Source organism: Procambarus clarkii, chromosome 52 (assembly GCF_040958095.1).
Source record: "Procambarus clarkii isolate CNS0578487 chromosome 52, FALCON_Pclarkii_2.0, whole genome shotgun sequence".
Lineage (NCBI taxonomy): Eukaryota > Metazoa > Arthropoda > Malacostraca > Decapoda > Cambaridae > Procambarus > Procambarus clarkii.
In genome coordinates, this window is record NC_091201.1 from 21,992,667 (window position 1) to 22,011,744 (window position 19,078).

General features: G+C 41.7%; 1 long non-coding RNA gene across 3 annotated transcripts in view; it reads right to left on the bottom strand.

Annotated features, from left to right (window-relative positions):
* Positions 1-19,078, bottom strand: part of LOC123763808 (uncharacterized) — a 241,156-nt gene that overhangs the window by 92,830 nt on the left and 129,248 nt on the right. For 2 of the 3 annotated variants that reach the window (XR_011222708.1, XR_011222707.1), the window contains exons 7-8: positions 5,725-5,878; positions 4,819-4,929 (exon numbers count right to left, since the gene is read on the bottom strand). This is a non-coding gene — a long non-coding RNA (uncharacterized lncRNA). Of the gene's footprint in view, positions 1-4,818; positions 4,930-5,680; positions 5,879-19,078 lie in introns of all 3 variants that reach the window. The other variant, XR_011222709.1, reaches the window with a different exon arrangement.

Genomic DNA, 19,078 nt, shown 5'->3' on the forward strand with positions numbered 1-19,078 from the left:
GCGGCGTCTGGTGGGAGGGCGAGAGGTCGGAACAGGTGACGCAGGGGTAGGGAGGGAAGGGGAGGGGGATGGCCGGGTAATGCTAGTTTAGTTATATAGACATACTCGTTTGTAGGCAAGAATTTTTACTTAATCGTATACGGTCCAAATATCTGTATTCTTGGTATGAACTCTGAAAAATTTGAATTTCTCCTATAAGATCTCTTGAAAATATGTTCATAGAAGTTTATCATAAGAACTCTTAAACTTCTAAGATCTCAAATTATTTTTCTCCTAAGAATGCATGGAAGGTGTAATATTCCCCAAAGTGAGGTATTTTGATAGTGGGGGGAAACGGGGGGGGGGGGGGGGGGGAATATGTAAGCAACACCGTAATACTGGGATTTGTCAAATTACAAATATATGTACATTGCCCTCCCTTGTGATTAAGGGGCCATAATGCAAAAATATGCAATGAGTGAAAACTGGTTCAATTTCAAACTTTAAATAAGACCAAATAAGTGTCAACTGAAATCATGTCTGACTAAGCCATCACAATATCATTAAAGTATTCTAATTAGTTTTATCCCCCCAAAAATAAAATTTAATCTAATTTATTATCAGGTGATTTGCACGGGACACCTTACTGTACATAAGCCTATCTGTAAGGGTGCCAATTTTGGAGGAAATTGGTTTATGTCAACTTCAGCCACATGTGGCAGAATCTGACTTCATTTGTCAATTAAGTTTTTTTTTTTTTCAATTTATATGAAACTTACACCTTTGTGTAAGTCTACAATTAATGTTACACACTTTCCTAATTATATTAATTTTATAAATGGTTATAATCATGATATTTGCATACATTTTGGGGGAACTTTTTGCATTAGTATAATTAAACATTATGGATGATCCTGCCAAGTAAAATCATTTATTATATGCTAATGTGATAGTGTCAGACATTATTTCATTTGAAACTTTTGGTTGTACAGTTAATTTGAAAATAAGAAATACGTTTGAAAAAATTCTCCCTTTCTATTTACGTTGCGATACTGAAACTGAACAGTTGCAACCCTTTTCACATATAATTAGTAGTTTGGTTGACATTGAACAACTGAATATCACATTATGGTCCCTTAAGGAGGACTGTACAAGTAGGTTTGCCGAGTCAACGCTGGTACGGATCCATGCGGAGCAGAGAAACAAATCATAATATAAATAATTTTAAGAAACTTCATGCAGTTGCACAATTTTCATAAGTCGGTCATTATTGTAAAGGACCAAGTGGAAAAGACCCCCCCCAAATAACATACAAGTTCCTACAGCAGAGGAAAGTCATCCGTGACAATGACAAGTAATTATCAAAAGAAGACATCAAACCAGGAAGGCTGTGAAGCACCACCAAATGTGCGAATAATCAGAGGGCGCTAAATATCACCAAGGATGCCAATACGAGAATAGAAGCTCAAGGCAAACGATATTAAAAGTATCCGATTTATCAAAGATTCTATCGAGGGACAATTGACATCGAGGGACAGTTGGAAAGCAAGACACTCGTCCTGGAAGTCAGAACATTCAACAAAAATGTGCACGACTGAAAGAGGAACACTGCAATTTGGAAAATAAGGAGCAGGGCAGCGCTCCATTAAGTGACCGTGAGTTAAACGTGTATGGTCAATACGTAACCTAGCCAGAGCCATTTCCCACTGCCGGTTACGGTGGCAGGAGGAAGGCCACGGACACGACCCTTATGAGTACACAGTTTGTTACCAATAACAGAAGACCAACAACCCTGCCAACGGGCAAGGATGGAGGAGTGAATAACTGGGTAAAAGTAGGAATACGGAATACTTTTGCGGGAGACGGGACAAGTGCGGATAGCTTCCTTAGCGGCAGCATCCGGACACTCATTTAAACAGATGCCAACATGGCTGGGAACCCAGCAAAACTCTACAGACTTAGATTTACTGGAGATAAGAAACGGCCAATGCCGAGTCTCTATGACCACCGAGTGGACTGGATTAAAGGACCCCAAAGCCATGAGGGCACTACGAGAGTCAACTACCACCACAAAGGAGGATTGACAACGAGAAAGCAAGAGACTAGGAGCATAGACAATAAATTTTTGCTGTGAAGATGCTAGCCTCCGGAGGGTGGCGACAAGTATGGCCAGGAAATACAGTAGCCCACACCGTCAGCAGACTTAGACCCCATTGGTGAAGAAGGAAACGGCGGGAGTGTGAAGAAAAGTGCTCAAGGAAAATAGTTTCAGAACCATAAGAGGGGGTAAAAGCTTTAGTGATGCAGGTTAGGGAAGAAAAAAATTTCGGAAGGGGGGGGGGGAATCTCCACGGGGACAAAGACTGAACAATACGAGAAGAAACATTGGTAAGACGAACTGAAATAATCTTAAAAGCAAGACAAACAGACAAAGAGGAAGGTGTTGGAGAGGAACAGGAACCACAGGAGGGGTAAAAGTCAAAGGACGACACAGGCGAGAGTTAAGATGCTGTAAGGACCGCGCAAGACAGCCAAGACAGTAGCTATCACGGCGGTCCTGGAGAGAGGAAGCCAGTGTTGGCGTACAAGCTGAAGGCGGGAGTGGAACGAAAGGCACCAGAGCTGAGGCGCAACCCAGTATGGTGCAAAGGATCAAGATGACAGTAGAAGATGCAGAAGAGTATGTAGGGCATTCATAATAGAGCTTAGACAGGCCGAGAGGAGTGCAAATAGAGGAGCGTGCACCTATCCGCACCCCAAGAAGTACGAGAAAACCTTAAGGTGGTTGAGGGCCTTATAGCACAACTCTGAAGTAAGAGATAAGGGGCGACCAGGACAAACTACAACGTTGACAAGAGACACCAATGTCTCGTGCCTTTATTACGCCAGACAAATTTATTAATATGAATTTAGCAGTTTTTTTTTTTAAGCAAGGCACTAAGCATGCCTCTTCACAGAAGGTATGATTAATCTACTTCACAAACTTGCATGGAATATTGTTCACCAAGAGGGGGAGGGAAGAAATTGTTGGGAGGTCAAGAATCCTAGAAAAAATGGGGACATCACTGATGAATCTCTAAGGCAGTTTTACAAAGTTATCACCCCCTCCTCCTATCTTTGCCTTAGGGATAGCAGGGACACTGCGGCACACTACCGCAGGCGGCACCCCACCACAGGCAGCACATGTCGGAAAACCCGACACCATTTAATAATATTACATGCAATAGGCAGATAATATTGCTGCTGTGTTGTATAAACAAGTTACCCTTAAAAGATGTAGCTTTCAGTGGAATTTTCCGTCAATAGAAAACGGGCTATCATTGCCACAGTACTATAAATTCACCAGCTATTCTGTTGGGAATTCTTAAATACATTAGTCTTTGGACTTTAAATATCATAAAAACATCTTTGAATTAACTTAATTATCAGTATCAAAATAGAGTAAATGTGACCCTTCTATCACTTATTGACATTGGACAAGGAGAGCCAAGGCGTCAGTGGTGTGAAGAGGTCAGCCATTGTTAAGACCAGAGGCGCTGGGAAGCAAATTCAGCTCCTATAAATTCTTAGACGAAGAGTTAGAGAGATCAAACTAGTGTTCCATCATCAACACGCTGTCAACAACGGAAGTGTCATACTGAAACCCGTTTATCTAATTATTTCTGGCCAGTTAATGTTAAGTAGATAAAGGGCAAACCTGTTAGCACGAGAGAGAGCCTCTAATTTCAGGTAATTAAGCCTTGGTCTTTATCTTATATAACATACAGTGTTTCTCTGATATAGCTGTCATTAGGATTCCGGCTTTACAGCTAGTGCCCTTTGACAGGAACAAGAAGAGGGAGCAAGAAGTAATCTTTGCACATCAGTTACTTTGGGTGATGGAAGCTAGCCTCACACAAGGATAATTTGGGGTCTACATCCTAGTTATATCTGGTGGACTAAGCCTGCTGTACAGGCACCCATAATTGTATATATTAATATAGGTAGTTAAGACTGTAGTTTGATTGGCTGCATATATAAATTTAATATAACCCCCCCCCCTAATGTGTAAGGATCGATTTGTGAGATTGCAGAAATACAGTACACTTTTCATACAAATTGCTATCGAAATATATAAATTAATGTAAATATAAATTCTACATAAATTCATATAAATTAAATATAAATCTCACAGGTCGGTTCCCACAGCACAGGCCACAGTAAAATGTTAAGTGGGAGCCATGGGTGGACCCCCCCCCCCCTGCAGGATCCACATGCCACTACTGCACATCAAAGTTGGCCTCTTGAAACATTTTTCCACACTTATCTAGGAAGAACAGTGTTCATGACTTCTTCCCTAAGCTATCCGAGTCAAAGGGCGAAAGTCAGCATGTTTGTTGGCACACAGATGGTGTGAGTGCAAGGGATTTGCACACCAGGATTTGTACCCAATTTGTCTAACGGCGTTTTCCCCTTTGCTCGCAGTTCTGGGGTCCCGGCCAGCCCATGCGAGTTCCAACATATATTCTTACACCCTGCTCACCGTTTGAACACCGGAATCAATGTTTTGGGAAAAAATCAATACCCTCTATCATCATTTATCCCTATTACCTTTAAGGATCAAGTGGTACACCCAATTCGTCTTATGCCAAATCCTCATTTGGCAGAAATACAAAATGCTGACATTTCATGTACAGTAGTTTCAACTAAAAATGATTGCATCCAGTCCAGATATTAAATCTTTAACTAGTCTACACTAGCGTGTTAAGATCTAGAATTCCTGAATTACTAGATTTTTTGGCACCTGTAGATTTCTTGCCGTTGTTATGCCATGAAATAAATTTTAAGTACAGTACTTACAGTATTTTCCCCGTTGCTCGCAGTTCCGGTTGTGGGGCCCAGACCAGCTCGTGGGAGCTTCAACATCTATTCTTGCACTGTGCTTGAGGAGGACTTCCACAATCCTCTTACCTGCCGAAAATATTAAACGCCAAATTATGCACAAATTAAGAGCAAGAAGTATCACTAAGCAGGACGGGCATCTATTCAGCATTAGTGGGTCACCCCAGACATGCTATTGTCATTTCTTAGTGTAGGAGAGGAACTATGACTACAAGCAAAACATTTTACTACAGGAAAATGCAATTTTTAGGTAAAATTTTTGCGTGAACATGGTTCTGCAATCTTGAAGATAAATAAAAATATCAAGCCCATTAAAAATATTGCCACAGGTTTTGCTAGCTAATTTTTGGTTTGTGGAGAGAGGGGGAGGGAACCCGTCCTCTGCCCAACAAATAATTACAGGTCACTTGTGCATTTAGTACAACTAGCACTCACTAATTCCAATCTATTATTAGTCTGCAGGAAACTGCATAAATTATGAGCAAGTTCAATTTTTATACTATTAGTAACACGACTGACTGGTAACTAAACCAAACATGGCAATCTATGAAAACCATTTCTTCCAGCAATTTATTGACAAATTGCCATTTCACTGGACCTGCATAATGACCGAGGGTAGAGTTTCTATATAACTGCTCCACTTATCCTCTTTGCCACAATCAATTTAAACATTATTGTCATGTTAATTTCAAGCCAAGTGAACGTACACCAGGAAGATTCACACAAGTATTACGGGGTAAGGGAGGGACGGGGGGGGGGGGGGGGGGTAATGCACCGAAGTTAACACCCACCAACATATCTTTGCCCACTTTCTAATTACCAAAGCATTTCAGCATTGTGCCACAGCAGACACGCCACCCTCACCCTCTAAGGCAAGCGATGTGTAGCGCCAAGACGCACAAGCCCCAGTTGACGTCGACGTTACGGGTGAGGAAACCATCTCTACAATGTTGATGCTCTCTACTTTCTGCAGCAGGTTGTAACCACCTACATTCTGCACATACAGTAGGTTCTCATTCTGTAAAGAAGAAGAATCAGGAATTAAACTAAAATTCGTGTGTTCAAATACATTTTTAATTTGGATCATTGGCTAGGTAATTTTTGTGGTAGCAGGGATTTGTTAGGCTGGAGCAGTAGGAAATGCTAACCTCATAAAGAAAAAGAATCGGCAAATAAACTAAATCTTACGGTTACTACCAGCCTGGTAAACAACTGGCTTGGTGTAGGCACCAGTATTTTCAGACGCTATATCAAACTGCCCACTAGTAACCCAGCAATGATGTTTAAGTCCATTCTGGACCCTGCGCTCTGTACATGCTTGATGGGGTTCTGGGAATTATACGCCAAGCCCGGCCAGGCTATTTGAGAGAGCTCGGTCCAACAGGTTGTTACTCTGAGCTGCCCACAGCCCAGTTGGTCTGTCAAGTCTTGACAACGCAAGAGCAGGAGTTTTAAGAGAAGGCAAGTGGGGGGGGGGACTAAAGTGTAGCGAGTAAACCTATACTCGCTCCATTATCTCATCTTAATGGCATAACTAATTACACAAGCTATAATCCTATCCCTATTTACAGGTAACTGTTTTCCACCCTCCTCTCTTACTGTAAGGTGTAGAAACCGTATATAAGCCAGCAATTTGAGAATAGCAAACACGGGAGACATCTCCCGTCACGCAGGGTACAGTCGCACCTCCACAGATCCCCAGTATCATTTATAGATACTGGTAATGGCTCAGAAAGGCCTCCACTTTTGGGTTATTCATGCCCGTGTCACCATTTGGGTGGCTTAATCTTCATCAATCAATCGAATAGCAAAACCGTACAATCTCCAGTCAAGAATGTAGTACTCTGTAGACAGTTCTTATCGACCCATGACGCTACAGCTTCGACACAGCAGGCACCAGATTACGACCTCATCCAGCTACAACGCTCTCCCACAGAGCTCCGCGATTCCGGCCACACTCGGCTCTCTGCTCCAAGCTTCGTCTCAACGTCTACGACACTGCTGTATCCAGGACTACTAAATAAATATGAAACTCACTAAACACTATGTAATCAACCCAACAACGTAACGAACATACGTACGAGGTGTTACAGACCCGAGCCCAACGTCCGAGCATGGAGCAGTGACAACCGCGCCATCTGTGGGTCAGCTCCCGAAAACCCCTTGAAATGGACGACGACACCTGGTGAGGACGAGGTGTACTGGCCACAAGGGCTAGTTTCCACTCCTGATTAGCTCATAACACAGCCGTTGCTGACCTCTGGTGAGGTGGAGCTTAGACAGCAACGCCATCTATGGAGTAGATACGTCGGGCGTTTGTGTCTAAGCCGGTAAGTGACATGCCCTTGTGTGTGTCTATTATTGATGACGTGTCTGCTTACAGAGTCGACCTGGGACTGCTGTAATGGAAGTTGAGTCAGTCTACCCAAGGCAGCCGTCTCGTCACCAAGTGTTTGCTGCAGCAGCTGTGAGTCGCCCCCCGGATGAACACTGGTGTTACCCTGCCTGTGACGTGGCAGTTGAGGGATTGCTATACTCGGGACTGACTGGTGGAGACGCTTAACCACTGGGGTGTTGTGGCAAGGAGAGTGGTCTGTGGGGATCACACGAGGCTCCTGACTAAGGGTTCGCGACCTTAGTATCGATCGTGGAGTGGCCTAACCAGCGTCGCTGATTTGGAACCTGCCAGCTACCGGCTGGACTTGTGGTTGATGGCCTCCACGACGGTGCCCCCAGTGGAACTGTGCTTTGGCTGGCCTGTGGCCGGGGTAGACAAGATTCTCGAAGGATTCGTCGTAAGGCCACGAGAGGTCAAAGAGCTTGGCACCGTTGAGCACCGTGAACGTTCAGAGTCTTCAGAAGAAGACTACGTTGTGCATTCTGGTGTTTATTCCTCCCCCTTGTGTTAATCTTTATATAGTATTTATGGTGAAGGTGTTAATTATATTATTAAGTTTTTGACTTTATTTCCCTTCCCCTTTAATTTACTTGCGTTACGGATCACATCCCTTGAAAGCCACTACTGGCTTGGGGCCGGATACCCTTCCTCTAACAACACCAGAGTAAGAACCCGGTTGCGACCCGAGAGGGCCGTAACACCAGGAGCCTTTGCCGTCTCCAGCTGGTAGGGAGTCTGGAAGCAGGAACGACAATACTCTTTTTTGCAGTCTATAAATTTTCAGAGTGACACGAGTACAAACCCAGAGAGCATTACAGATTTCAAGGATACTAATGGCTGCGTTAAAAGTTATCAAGAGGGCCGTTTTAAGGCTCAAGTCTTAATTCAGTGCAATGAATAGGTACAGTGCAGGACCATTCTAAATTGGGAAATTTTGCGTACTTAATAGTAATACAAATTCAGAGAACCAATGCATTAAAAATAAAACCGAAACAAATGCCACCTTGACTTGCCCTAATTATAGAAAAGTTTAAAGTCATTTGAAAAGGAATTCTTTGAGATCTTATATAAATTTTGTAGTTTAAACTTCGACTTCAATGGTAGACAGGCCGAGAAGTGGCAGCCAGGGGAAAGGGGGAATAAAAAAGTTTATTTTTTAACCCTTTACGGTAACATAATGTACTTTCAAAAAGCACTTTATAAAATACCTTCAAGTTAAAAAATGCAGCTTACTTTAACCAATTACGCCATGGAAACAATGGACATTAAACAAACTTAAGCGTTTAACTTTGCTAAATTTATTTTGCAGTATAGTCCCTAAAGCATAAAATTTTTGGACAATTTACAGTATATAGAAAAATGACAATTTTGAAATTGTAACAATCTTAAAAGTCTACCTCTCAAGGCACTGAACATTCAAGATTTATCAGTAATGCTCTAAACCACTTCAATTTTATTCCCAAATATCCTGAAGTATTCAAATATTGTACATAATTTTCCAATTAAAACTGATTAATGTTTTCGAAAAGACAAGACTACTGAAAACTAGTGTTGCTTCTAATTTAAGCGGCATTGTTGAAGGTCAATCATGTTTTCTTTCTATTAACCCTTAAAGTGTGCATCACATCATATGACGTGTTGGACATTGTTCCAGTCAACTGCGCATCACGTCATATGATGTGTTGGAGTACTACGCAAGATTTAAATGGCCCGCGGATACACGGGGTTCACCACACCTTCATCAGGGCTCTTGTAAACAGACGCCATTTTAAAAAAAATCGTGGGCCAAACTCCCGGGTGTTATTGGCCTCAGTATTGAGTGAGCAACCAAGCCTGACGCACGCAGCATGAGCTAACAGCACTGCTGTTCAGCTTGTGACCATAGCATCGCCTAAAAATGCCAAAATATGCTTGTTCATGCTATTATGTAGCGATGATATTATTACAGAAGACCCCTGACTGTGATAAAAACTGACCAGGGTTCTGATAATAGCAGGATTGTGGTGATATTTAGCGCTGTGCGCCATGGAGGGAGGAGTAATGCTGTGGGAGGGAAGGTGGTGTCGATGTCTTCTGACTGTGTGTGGCCACCTTTTATTGACTGCACTCAGCATACCAGCTTAGTGGTTCGCTATGGTGAACACAAATGTAGATACTTATATATAACGTGTGTATAGAGGGTATAAACAGCAAGAGAAGGTTTGGAGCCGCCATTTTGGTGAGGGCGGTGGCGTCGTCTGCACGATGCCACCGTGCAGACGATGGTGTTGTTAACTGGTTACCACAATGGTCTTTGGGCACCATACCAGTTTATTTGTACAAGTATGGTGAATAAAACAGGTAGATATTTATATATAATGTGTGTATATAGCGTAATAACACCACACAGTATTGTTGGAGGAGAAATATTAGTGCGTCTGGCCTTGAGGGCGGCAGCCATCAGCTGACTGTGAGAGGTCCTACGTCTGTGCCTTTACTCACCATACAAGCTTAGATGTACAGTTATGGTGAACAAAACATGTAAATACTTATATATAACGTCTGTATATAAGATATATAGCATAATAACACCACACAGTATTGTTGGAGGAGAAATATTAGTGCGTCTGGCCTTGAGGGCGGCAGCCATCAGCTGTGTGAGGTCCTACGTCTGTGCCTTTACTCACCATACAAGCTTAGATGTACAGTTATGGTGAACAAAACATGTAGATACTTATATATAACGTCTGTATATAGTGAATTATAGCAAAAACATTATTGTGGGAGGAGAATGTGGGTGGTCAGATGACTGGAGGGAGGGCGGGAGTGGCTGGCTGGTACACGGCGGTCACTCCTCGTTACTTTTTGACTCGTAATAGCTACTTAGTGGTTCGTTATAGTGAACAAAACATGCAGATACTTATATATAACCTGTGCTTATAGTGTAATAACCGACAAAATATTTGTTCACTGATTGATGAACATAATTGAATCAACAATATGCACACCATATTTTTGAGTACAGCAATGATTCACTCATTTTATTATATAAATATATCAAACTACACACTATTGAATAATATTACAGTAAAAAAACTATGAAAAATCAATCGGAGACATTGAAATAATTAGGTAATTATCTCTTTGTGGCAACTCCGGCCTGACAGCTGGCGAGCAACAGACCGCCTGGGACGCATGCTGAGTCAGCGCCTATAATTTGCCAGACTTCCCCGCCCTATAGTGGGCAATATATGCCACTTAGGATTTTTTTATTATTTTTCCCGTGATCAGTGAACACAAATTAACAGGTTAGGAAGAAAAAATAATTTTTTTTTTTTTCAAAATGACATGCGCCTGTGGGGATGACAGGATATTAAACCCCGAGCATGTTAAGGGTTAAAGCTTAAAGTTTGGCAAAAAAAAAAATTAACTGCTTTTTTTCCTCTTAAACTTAATGGTACCGTATATAAAAACTACCAACTTCCTCCCTAATGGGTTAATATGATGTTATATCTTAAAATGCTATAATAAGCAAGTACTATTTAAACCTAACAAATTTGAATACTGTATGTACCAAGGTAGCCCACATACGTATGCCAGTTTGCAAACAGATTGCGAATACCTACAACTCAGATTTTAAGGGCAAGGCTTCTTATTATTCAACTAATTTTCTCACCAATGCTGAAGAACAGATTTAATTACAGGAATCAACGAAAGGGGGGGGGGGGGATCACCTTTGGAATAGCCGAGAGGAGCCCTTCCAGTCGCTGGACAGTGACTCTGGGGTTGGCTTGCAATGCAAAAGACTATGCGGACGTTCTTGGTGGTCTCCTACACCAAGCGGTGGTTACCGGATGCCAGGAGTGCACTGCCTGACTGGAAGAATGGGGACAGTACACCCCCCCCCCCCCCCCCCATCATGCCAGCTCCACCTCTACGCGCACACTTGCCTGCAAGTACAGTCAGCATCACCAGCCTTCCCTAAAAAATAGTTACCAAGCCTGTATACATTACCTACATTACTGAAATTTGTGCAGCGTCACCAGGTTCTGTACAAATGCACACACATTACCTGTAATTACAGGTCATTAATTTATGAACACTTTACTAGACAACACTATACTTAATAATGCAACGTGACAGATGTAAGATGGGATGGGAAGGAGAGGCATTGGGTAGTACAAGACCTTTGAACGTGACAGCAGTATATAGCAGTTTATTAATTAGTTCAGTCCATGATAAAACCACACAACAGTAGATGGAACCATGATAATGGTCCGGGATGGACAACTAGTAGTCTATGATTGTCTTCTGGCCTATTCATACAATCACTAGCACGGGTCCTTGTAGGGATTTCAATATTTTTTTATACAAATTATCCTTTTGTGTTCAGTTTAAGGCCTATCAACTTCGAGGGCTATTAATGCCACCACAAAAATTTATTGACCAACCAACAAATAAAACTATACTGTACATAAAAGTTGGGCACATCCTGCAGTTTAAATATCCAAGCAATTTACCTGCAGGAACAGTTTAAATGGACAGCATGCATGCATATTATGCAAAGGGTATAGAAATGTGCAACTACTGGAATGCCCTTCAAAACTAGTTTACATTCGGGTTGCAAATATAAAGTTTGATACAGTACTGTACTATTGACAATGCTTTCTAAACAATACAGCTTAGTAATGCCAACTAATACTGTGTAGAGTTTAAAAAAAAAACCACCACAGTGGCGAGGACCACACGTGCACCTGTGGCTGTAGAGGGGAATTCTGTACCACATACCCCATAAAAGGGTCAAGGCGCTTTCCCAGCCTAGTGGCCCCATGCAATACACCTGTACATTGATGTCACTGCCTATCTGCTGTTGTGTCACTTTACCTTTGTCAAAATGGATCTTTCAAATTTTGCAACAATGCAGGAAGTGTAGTAATTGTGGGATATTTGGGGCTTGATTGTGATTATTTAAATATTAATGTAGTAAATTAAATTACGAAGGACCACCCGCTTTTATAGTAAAGAGGGAAACTGAGAATTTCTGATTAGACAATTCCTAGATGAACCAGTAACTATGGATAAAATACTAGAGAATATGATCATAGAAATAATTAATGGGCTGTATAATTAAATGAATCAAAACCTTCAAACACCTACATTGGGGGGTTATTACTGGAGGTAAGTACGTCCAGGAATTAGCGTGGTTCGTTCACTAATTCAATTAATAATAATCTAATCCTATAAAAATTATATTGAAACTGATATCACTACCATAAATGGGAACATAGATTATGAGCATAGTAATGAGAGTTACAGTAAACCACATATTAATCCTGAGGAATTCTGTACATAAGAAATTGCAATAGAATCATGAAAGAAAATAAAGTCTTAGCTTAATGACGATTCCTTTCGACAAGCCATGGAAGTTCCTCTTATTCTCTGGACTCGGTCGGCTGACGAATGAAGCGGATTAACATGGGAAAAGGCGGCATGGAGAATTTCTCTCTCGTGCTGCAAGACAAATATTTACAGTAGCAACTAATTTAACTACTGAATCTATATATTCAAGAAATTGAGAGTTATAGGTGACAAAATTTAATCACCTGTTATTAGATGTTATCGTGCGTCATAACGGTCAATCACCCAGCTATTACTAAACTCTTTACCCGATGCATCACAAAGGAATATACTTAGCTGAAAGGGCACTGTATAAGTTTTAAGATTGCCGAAATCGCGTCCCCAGGCTCTGGCTAAGCCTATCCTGGATCGTGGCGCGCTTCGCTGGCCGGTCACGTGTAGTCCAGAACCAAGTTAATTAAGTTACTTATATGACACCAGCACCAGTAGATTATCTGCAAGGTTATTCACGCCTCACAGTGGCGACTTTCATCTGAGGATGGATAACGTCTGCCCTAGTGGCTGGGCAATGGCGTCTCCTTGTGAGTACGGTATGCGCAGGTCTGCCTCTGAGCGGCTCTCCACGTGTACCGAGTATGGTCCTCCTCAACCCACGCCGCGTCCCGCGTTCATAAAACAAATTATGTCACGAACATTAATATTTCTCGCATTTACGCTTGAAACGTTGAAGACTGGACGGATTTATTATTTAGAGGAGGAAATTATTATTATTTACCACTTTAAGAGTAGTAAATATATAAGGGAGAGGAATTAATGTCTCCCCATGGCATTCACTGGTGACGTTAGCTTTATTACGAGATAAACGCTATGACTCCAACGCTCTATTTGGCTTTTAGTTGGAGGTCAATTTCATCTGCAATTAGTTATCATACAGAATGCCTTAGTTATAGAGAATCGAATTTAATTCTCACATACATTGGATATAATGTGTTTACTGTAAGGAAATCTGACGCAATACTGGCGTCAGGTGACGTGAGAATCCTAGCCTACTGCACAGATGAAATTATTAGTACATGAGAATTCTACGTGTTGTTAATTTTACTTACTACAATAATTAGTATAGTTAGTAATAAGTAATGAGAATACAACAGTGTTGTATTCGGTGTTGGAAATATCCAACATAACTCCGGGGGGAGGATTCTAGGGTCATAGTGTACTGTGTTGTACTGACCTATCCCGAAGTGATATTAAAATTAGTACATTAGTATGTTAATATGCTAGTATGTTAGTACACACATAACGAACGTCCCGGATTTATCAAGGACTTACAAGAACTTAAGTCTTGCTATTTACATGTCAAATGAAACATGTTTGTAGCCTACACAATATTTATAGAATTCAACTCTCCCAATTTAAACTAACAGAATCTACGGTGATGCGATATCCTGGGTCATAGTGACGTGTAATGTTTTGTTACGTGATATCACATCGTAGCATCATCACAGTTATTTCAGTGGGAAGTGAAGGAAATTACTCTTCTTCAGAGTTGTAATAGGCTTGCAAATTCCGCCTACATTGTTGAGCTGCAGCTCTAGTGGGGCAGTTGCTTGGAGGAACAAATTCATTGTCCTCTGAAATTACTGGGGAAACTGGATCTGGCTGATATTCTTGTTCAGTCAGTTCAAGGGGAACCAGCTTCTCTAAAGTTTTTAGAGTAGTGTTGCCTCTGCATAAGACTTTAACCACTCTTAGGACACCTTGTCGATCTGGATGAATGGTGATAATTTTACCTATGGGTTACTCGGACCTTGGTCCATCACTGTCGACTAGTACTAGGTCTCCTGGCTTTAATTGCACCTTATTGTAAGGACTCGAAGCTCCGTAGTGGTACTCTCGTAGAGCTGTGAGGTACTCTCGAGTCCACACCTCATTCCACCTGTTAATAACTCTAGAAAGATGTTGGTAGCTTTCCACCAAGTCTCCTCTGGTCACATGGGACGGGTCTACAGGGTCCTCTTCGGCTAAAGGGATGAGAGGGCTCAGTAGACCTCCAAGGATCAAGTGAGAGGAGCTCAGTGGTTCTCTCTGGGTGTAATCATCAGACAGGTAGGTGATCGGGCGGTTATTGACTCGCGCCTCGATTTCCACAACAATAGTTTGGAGTTCTGAGTAACTGACCTTTTGTCGGTGTAAAGTTTTCCTTAGACACTTCTTGACTGTGCCTACCATTCGCTCATAGAACCCACCTTGCCAAGGGGCTCTCGGTGCTATGAATTTCCAGTGACATTGTCTTCTTTGTAAGACTGACTGTACTTCAGGGTGGTTCCAGATTTCTCGCAAACAACTTTCTCCTGCCACAAAATTAGATCCGTTGTCTGATATCATTAATCTAGGACATGATCGGCGGGCAGCAAATCTGCGGAAAGCTTGAATGAAAGCTTCAGCACTCATGTCTGGGGTGACCTCTAAGTGTACGCCTCTGGTTGTAGCACATGTAAAGAGACAAATGTACGCCTTCACTGGTATATTATCTGGGTTACCAGTGAGAAGTAAGGCTCCTGTATAATCAACTCCAGTGGTTTCGAAAGGAAGAAGATGAACCACTCGCTCTTCTGGGAGTGGGGGAGGTCCTGGGTAAGGACACACACTAGCGTCGTATCTCTTACAGATTACACAAGATTTAATAATGGTCTTAACAGTCTGACGACCTTGAGGAAGCCAGTACTTTTGTCTAAGGTCGGTGAGAGTATCTAAAACTCCACCAAGCAGTGTACCATATTGATGGTGATGTAAGACAAGAACTTTAGTTATGATGTGGTGACGAGGTAAAAGAATGGGATTCTTCGTGTCTAAGTCAATCTTTGCATGCAGCAAACGTCCTCCACATCGTAGTATGTTGTGAGTGTTGACATCGTACCAGATGCCCAGACACTTAGTGAGTTTATCCGGAAGATTCTCAAATTCGCTTCCGTAAGTCTCTTTCTGTGCACGCTTGATCCAATAGTGGACAGGATTTGGAAATTTATGTCGAATTCCTACTTTAGCAAGGAAATCAAACACGTGCGCAGTCACTCTTAACAATTTGCTTAAGTTAGAATAATGATGAGGATTAATGGCTAATATTCGCTGAGGCTCTGGTTCCTTCATGGGAGTGGTGATATTGGTCACTATGACTTGTGGCTTTTGTTTGGGCCACTGACCACCAAGAAGCCATGAAGGTCCATTGAACCACAGCGAAGACTTGACAAGTTGTTTTAATGTCAATCCTCTTGATAGATAATCTGCAGGATTGTCCTTAGTAGGGACATGTCTAAACTTATATCCAGCAGACAAATCATGAATCTCCCTGACGCGATTACTGACGTAAGGAGTTTTGTTGTTATTGTTTCTTACCCATTGTAAGACTGCCTCATTGTCTGACCACACTACAATCTCACCAAAGTGGATATTACTGAGTGTCTTTGCCAGGCAATGGGCCAATCTTACTCCCACTAGCAATGCAGTCAACTCCATCTGAGGTAAGGATCTCTTCTTGATGGGAGCAACTCTTGCTTTTGATGTGAGTAAAATTGATTGAGCACTGTTAACTAAATAGGCTACTGCGCCATATGCTTTGCCAGAGGCATCGCAAAAAACGTGCAAATCGGTGGGTAAGTTTGGTCCTGAAGCATTACGAGGAAATTTCAAAACGCCTAACTGATTAAAATCCGTTGAGAGTCTGCCATTTGGCTTGTAGCTCACTTGATAACGGATCATCCCATCCCATATGTTTCTGCCAGCACTCCTGCATTAGGAGTTTGCCCCTTATTAATATAGGACTAAGTAGGCCTAAAGGGTCAAATGGTTGACTGACAAATGAGAGCAGTGTTCTCATGGCAAGGGTTGAATTATCAGTTTGCACTGACTTGACATTCATCTCGTCAGTGCTGGTGTTCCATTCCACGCCTAGAACCTTTAATTTACTGGGTACCTGATAATCGGGAAATTCTTTCTCGATTAACTGGTTAAGCAGTTTATTATTTGAGGCCCATGACTGTAGAGGCATATTGGCTCCTAACAGTTCACGGTTAGCCTCATGGTAGATTTCTACCATATCAGCTTGATCATTAGTTGTCCCCTGGAAATTGTAGACATACAAGTTGTCGCTAATGGTTGCCTTATAAGGGCTGTCTGATTTCCTCAAATGAGTGTCTAATGTTGCTTGCAAAAGAAACGGTGAGGACGTAGCTCCAAATAATACGGAGGCAAACTGATAGGTGATTAATTCACTGTTAGGATCCAGTGGATCCTTGAACCAGAGGAATTTTGTGTAGTCACGATCTTCCTCCTGCAATCCTACTCGGAGAAAGGCTTTGCTGATGACAGCTGTATAGGCAAAAATGCCTGTGCGAAATCGTAACAACACGTCATGTAGCCTTTGTGTTAGGCTAGGTCCCGTTTGGAGACATTCATTTAAAGACACACTGCTCGGCTTTACTTTAGCACTGCAGTTAAAGACAATACGAATAGGTGTTGTCAATGAGTCTTTCACCACAGCATGGCGAGGTAAATAATGACCTGTTTTTCGGTCATCGTGTTCAACAATTTCAATGAACTTATTGTTAAGTTGTTGTTGGATAAGTTGGTGATACATGGTTAGTTTGTCTGGCTGCTTCTGCAGTCTTGTTAATTGAGACTGCAATTGTGAGGCTGCCATAAAATAATTCACTGGAAGTTGTGAATGATCCAACTTCCATGGGAGTCTTATCCAGTATTGTTTATTTGAGTAGACAACTGTATCCAGATATTGCTGGTAAGTCCACGTATCATCAGGACTTGGTTGCTCAGGGATGATGCCTAACGTATCTAAATCCCACAAACGATGTATTGGTGGGTCAGACTCAATATCCTCGGCTATTTCCCGGAAGCGTAGGGGTGACTGCTCTAAGCCTAGTCACGCCACAATTACATTATTGGTTTGTTGGTTTGTGGACACTGGACCTTGTCTGAAAAGCACGGGTCCTGTGAGCAATTTGCCCCCTGCGGACGACAACAAATTCATACCATGTTGTCTAGTGCATCCAGTTATAAACTTGTAATAATGATCCGCGCCTATTAATATTCCAATATCTGTGAGGCAATCGGAATTTATTTTATGACCCGCTAGCCTCATGCGGTTTCGCTTAAGGTGTCTCGCAGTGCGAGCTAATCCTGTGACCTGCAGGTCCGTAGGAATCTTATCCACTACCACCGCATGGATGGGGCTAGTAGAGGATCCTAATCTAACTAGTAATTTAACTACTTTGTAGTCACGAGGTCCACTATTTGACAGGAAACCAGAAATGTTTAACTTCACACTTTTGGTAGGTTTTAAATCTAACTCATCTACCAACTGTTGTGTAATGAAGGTTTTCTGTGAACCTTGGTCAAAAAGACCCCTAGTATTAATTCTAGATCTTCGGTTTATTAATTTAAGTTGAGCTGTAGGCAAAGTAGTATTATTGCCTGACTCGGTAGCAAGTACATTCACTTCGTGATGTACTTTACAATATTGCACTGCAGTAGAATTAGTAAAATTCTCTCCAGTGGTCATGGTTGGTGTAGAAGATTTTCTACATAAGGCGTAGTGGTGTACACCTTGGTTACAACGGTTGCAGGTACGTAGTGGTACCGCACATTTCTTGGGATCATGAGAACCCATGCATTTGGTGCATTTGTGCAATTCCTGTAACCTTTTAACTCTAGCATTATACGTAGGATAAGCAGAGCATTGGTAAGTGGTGTGTTCCTGATTGCAGAACAGACACTTTCTCTGGTTAATAGACTTAGTCTCTTTAGTAGACAAGTCATTGGTTATCTCTGAAGGAGATACTGAATAGGTACCTACATTTCCATTTCTTTTCCTAGTGGATGGAGTAGGTTTGGATTTATATTTATTAGACTTACTCTGAGTCTGTTTAGGTTTGACTGAAATATCAGTACTAGTTGGTTTAGACTTAGGTTTAATTTTGTCGTGAGTCTTTAACCTGTTAACTGTGATCCTCAACCCCTCGAAAATTTGATCGAGAGTAAGAAACGCAGTATTATAATGTGAGCAGAGCTCTGTCAAGACATTTCGAGGTAATTTCCACTGTAATAATAGCTTGATAGACCATTCAGAACTAGGTATATTGACCTTGGTACCTAAGGCCTTTACGAGAGACTCTACTTCTAGTCTGAAGCTTTGAAGTGACTCTGGTCTACTGTTTGGTGCATTCAGATCTAGCAATTGATAATAAAGGGTAGCTATACTTAACTCTTTGTTGCAATAGTTCAACTTCAGGAGTTTTATAGCTTCCTCATAATTACTCTCATTAAGAGGAAGGTTATGGATGACCTTTTTAGCCTCTCCTGTGAGAAGACTAAGTAGGTATGAAAATTTAGAAACCTTGTCTAGAGACTGTTTCTTATGGATGTGAACTTCAAAGGAAGTCCAAAAATTGTCCCAATTTTCTGTATCTAATC